The sequence below is a fragment of the Mercenaria mercenaria genome, chromosome 5 (assembly GCF_021730395.1).
Source record: "Mercenaria mercenaria strain notata chromosome 5, MADL_Memer_1, whole genome shotgun sequence".
Lineage (NCBI taxonomy): Eukaryota > Metazoa > Mollusca > Bivalvia > Venerida > Veneridae > Mercenaria > Mercenaria mercenaria.
In genome coordinates, this window is record NC_069365.1 from 35,374,509 (window position 1) to 35,380,105 (window position 5,597).

Genomic DNA, 5,597 nt, shown 5'->3' on the forward strand with positions numbered 1-5,597 from the left:
TGCATTTTGTATATTTGTTATAATACTAAGTGTTATTTAACAAATAATCTAGGCTTTCGAGTGGTTTATCATCTAATTTACCACGGTCCAGAGTTCAGATGTGTAGGAATTGAACCATGAGGGCGTCAGCCCGAGTGGTGAAATACTGAAGCATCTGAACGATGAACCGTGGTAAATTAGACAGTAACTCACAAAAAGGCCTCATTGTTTTCATTCTGACTTGCTCATTGACATATTTGAATAAATATACTGGAAAACTGGACTTCATTTACCCGAGGAGTAATGTATCGGACGTCATGTGGCATTTTGACGTCATATGCTCTCTTACTGGTCCGCGCGTCAACTGTTGTTTATCGCACAATATACATAGCTTGATTTCCTTCTTTGTTTAAATGGTAATAAAATCGAGTCATGTTAGAATTAACAAATAATTAAGGCCTTCGAGTGGTTATCGTCTAATTTCCTACGGTTCAGAGTTCAGATGCGCAGGGCGTTAGCCCGAGTGGTTAAATACTGAAGCATCTAAACGATGAACGGTGATAAATTAGATGATAAATCACAAGAAGGCATTGATTGTTTTCATTCTGACATGCTCATTGACATATTTTAATAAATATTATGCTGGACTTCATATACCCGAGGAGTTATGTATCGGGCGTCATGTGGCAATTTGACGTCATAATTGACGCCATAATGCTCTCTTACTGGTCCGCGCTTCTGTTTATCGCAGATTCTAATATGACTAACAATGCTTTAATCATCACAACGATATTATGTTGACGTCACGTCAACGTGACATTTAGCGCCATGTACGCATCAAGAAATAGCGCTTTCAAATTTCATGAAATAGTTTAATTAATAACACGTTTTAAACGAAATGTCACATTGCACAAATGTGTTGATTAATTTACACACATACTGAGTTAGTTATTCGCTTTGCCGAATAATTCGCAATATTTTCGCCAGAATTGAACTCTGCCGCAAGACGTATTACCATTTCGGCCCTGGCGTGTATAAACAAAGACCTACTATTGGCGCCATGCCTGCGCGAAGAAACAGTTCCATCAAATTTGATATAAATTTTACAATAAAGAACATATTAGAATCGAAATAATTTATAGCAAAACAGTGCTTTATCACTATTTATACACCCGGGCGGTTATACGTTGTCCGAAATAATTCCAATCGAGCCATGTTAGAATAGATTTTAAATCGCCAAAGGTTCAGGGTGAGCTATTGTGATCACTCACCGTCCGGCGTCCGTCCACACTTTCTTTAAACAACCTCTCCTCCTAAACCACCAGGCCAGTTTTGATGAAACTTCACAGAGATGTTCCTTGGATGGTCTTCTTTAAAATTTGTTCAAAGAATTGAATTCCATACAAAACTCTTGATTGCCATGGCAACCGAAAGGAAAAACTTTAAAAATCTTCTTGTCCAAAACCACAGGTCACAGGGCTTTAATATTTGGCATGTAGCATCATCTAGTGGTCCTCTACCAAGATTGTTCAAATTATCCTCCTAGGGTCAAATATGGCCCCGCCCTGGGTGCACATGGTTTACATTGACTTATATAGGGAAAACTTTGAAAATCTTCTTGTCCAAAACCTCAAAGCGTAGAGCCTCAATATTTGGCATGTAACATCATCTAATGGTTTTCTATGAAGTCTGTTCAAATTATGCCCCTGGGGTGAAAAGGGGCCCCGCCCCGGGGGTCCCACATTTTACATACAGGAAAATAAAACTTTAAAAATCTTGTCTGAAACCACAAGATCTAGGTCTTTGATATTACGCATGCCTTGTGGTCCTCTACTAAGATTGTTCAAATTATTATCCTGGGGTGAAAAGAGGCCCTGCCCCGGGGGTCCCAAGTTTTACATAGACTTGTAAAGGAAAAAAATAAAAATCTTTTGTGCGTAATGTAAAAATGAGCATAGTCCCTGATGTAGAAAAAAAACTGCCAAAATATGTTCCATTCAATGATCCTTAACACATCCTATGTACCCTTGCATCGCATTTTGTCGCTACCAAAACTCGGCAGAATTTTGGTAGTGACTACTAAAATGCGTTGCTACCATTTTGAGGTGTAACATAGCTGTGTTTATAAACTAATTACAAAGTGTAAATTACCGTAGATGACGGTTACCAAATTTCTTGTTTTAAATACTGCAATTTGATTTGAACGATGAATGATAGGTTTGATTTAGAGTCATTTGGTCGAAGTTCGCTTGTGTTTCTACTTATCAAAATATGATGGTTGCGGTTAGTAGATGACTTGGTGTGTATTTATACCAAACTAGTGTTATAATGAAAATTGCATTGATCACATAAGTTCATTGCCGTTTAGAGTAATGAACTTCCATGATTCCGGTCATGTCATTTGCTAATGTCGGATTGCAAAATCTAATTGTCAAATAGCGTGTGCACTAAAATTATTACAATAGAAGAGTTCTATCGATATCGCGTTAACGGGAATACTTGCACACTGTTATATATGCACGTCCCAGCTCTTTATTTTGTCCAAATCAATAGATATGCAGCATGAATGATGACAAATATCTACTTACAAGTAATTGCTAACAAGAAATATCTTTAAAAATGATAGTCGGCGAATTGTAATAAGGAAAGAAGTTTATGAATTTTTTATCTAACATTCATCTTTCATCTAACATTTTTCAAATTGCAAAACTAAACACCGCACTTTAACAATTTAAATGGTTCTCTTTTAATTTTTCGCAAAGGTTTCGTAGGGTTGCAATTTTGTTTCGTTTATCCTTAGACGAATAATTTCAGCAGTAGTTTGATGAAGATTCATGACGCGGTTCATGAGAAGAGGTCATTAAACGTGTTTATTTTTTTAGCTAAATTGGTTCCTATCCCTATTTGTAACAAAATAGCAGGAGACCTTACGATATTGTTACACATCGAGTTTGATAAAAATCCATTACATTTTAGTGGTTAATGCGAAGAAAGGCATATCTACTTTTAGCTATAGTGGTCCCTAATAGGGCTCAAGTTCCTATATAAATAAATTTGGAAAAGGACCTTATAATGATGCTCCAGACCAAGTATGACAAAGATCCACCAAGCTGTTCATGAGACGCTGTATAAATAAAATCTGGAAAGTAGATCCCTCGGAAGCACCGAAAACAAGGCAAACAGTCAAAATTGCAGACTCGGTTTGATTGAGTCTGTTCATGAGCAGTAATGGAAAATGCAACACTGCCCACGCCCACTAGCACCGGCTTAAGCGGTATTCAATCTTCAAATCTAAATGAATTGAAATCAATGATCCCGAAGAACCAGAAAATATTACAACACTGAGATGAAGTCAAAGGCATTTCTAGTTTTAGCTCTAGCAGCCCCTAAAAGGGGTCAAATGTCTCAGCTGAACAAAGTTGGCTGCGGGCCTAATAAAGATGCCACAAATCAAGTTTGATTAAAATACATGAGAAAAAATCAATTAAAGGATTTTTTTATTTATTATTTATATTTATTTCTAAAATAGGCCAACTGATCCCGCTTTAACAAATGCATATTCGCTATTCATGAATCTTTGGACAATGACGTCACACCTATAAAAAAGTGAAGGTCAAGCAAAACATACAATTGTAATTATTTCAATATTTCTGTTTCATAAGCAAAGTTTGACCGTAGTCATATCACATAGATAAACTGCATGCAGCGTACCTTCATTTCAGTGTAATGAGATTCAGTCATTATATAGCATATATATAATGAAACAGATTTCAACTGAGTTCAATATTTGCATACCATACTAAAGAAAAAATATTCATATATAATAAATCAGTTAAATAATTTATAACAAATATATCAAAGCAAACAAGTACTCATTTTAATATGCAATCTGAATAAGTCACAAAAGCAAGAAACCTTTTCATATACAGACGACTATTGTAACAAGGAAAATCTTTTAAAAAGCACTTCTCTATATAAAAGACTCTTATCATACCCTTATTCATGTGATACGCAGACCGTATTCAGCTCTTTCTTTAATTTGATATATGTTGGTATTTGAACAGGTTTTTATCATATTTATTAAACTTACTTATCATTTTGAGATATATCAATATTCTTGCTAAATATACTGAGCCAAAGTTAGCTTTAAAACTGTGAACAGCGTCGTTTAGGATAAACGCTTTGTCTACATTTCACTCAGCGTATCACAATCAACAGAGTGAAAGAAATTGACACTCTCGTCCAATCAGGCAGAGTGTTGCATAAATCTTCCATTTTGATAAATTATCTATAATGCATTATCAAGCAGTTTGATTTGCAAACTGAAGTCACGTGGCATAGGTAACGAAAACGAATTTAGACGGCGTCGCCGAAAAAAAAAGGAACAAATCCAGGAAATTTTATACAATTGCAATAGCGCCAGCAATGGCAGTCTCCCATCTAAGTTCTTCCCAGGAAAGAAGGGGCTTAGCGTGTACGATGCTACATACCAGGCACTTTAAAGAACTAGACTGTCTATTTGCAAAGAGCTAGGTTTAGTTAAAAGGATTTCACTCTATCTCTCTGTCTGGTCAAATTACTCTGTGTTTGTACTTTAGTTGAGGATGAATTTGGCGTCCTAAGTGGCTGCCTTTGTGCTATGTAAAGCGCCTATGTACTTTGTCGCTTTATAAATTTGGTATTATAATAATAATGATAATGATAATGATTATGACGATGATGATGATGATGATGATGACGATAATGATGATGATGATAATAATTATAAAAACTGTGTTCCTAAAACGTAAAACATTAATAACCAATCTGACGTTCCTGTGCCTTTAATGAATATTTATTGAAGCCGATCTAAGTGTTTTTTATAGAAAAAAAAAACTTTCTACAAAATCGGGATTAGTTCATAAAGCTTAAAACATGAAAAAAGTCTCAGTTTATATTCCAGTAACAAAACATATACCAATCATATTTGATTTCCCCAATGCATGATTTGCTTCAATGGTTTGACAACAATTTCTGGTGCCAGTTTTGCATAAGGCTGACATTTCTCAATGCATTCAAATAACAAGGTTTCCTGGTCTTGGTTATTGCAATTGAAATCTTTCTATAGCTGTAATTGTTGGTAAATAAAGGGAACATATGGTAGATGTTCTGACTGTTGACATTTATTTCAGAAAGATGGGGCAGATTGACTTTGAATGTCATTTTACGGTAGTTTTTCATTATCCTATTACATTGATTGCATGGAATGTACATGGATACCAGTTTCCTTGCATACCAGACGGGGATTTCCGACGGTCTTCACCGGTGCTGGAAAACTCCATCTTACACCCTGGGTTGTAAGATAACTTTCGTGCTGTAAATGACGTATAACGAACCACATGATATGTAGAAGATTTATGTAGTAATTCTTATTTTATTTCATAAAACGGAATAAAAATCAGATATCTCAATAGTTCCTTTTTGTTCCTCATGGTATATTTCTCGATTCAAAGTACATTATTTTATCAGAAATACATAACGTTACGCTGCAAGTAATAAAACAAAACAGGAACTAAACACTGTTATTTGTCTTTTCAACGTCATGACGCTTCAATAAGAAACTAGTGCTGAAAAGAAAG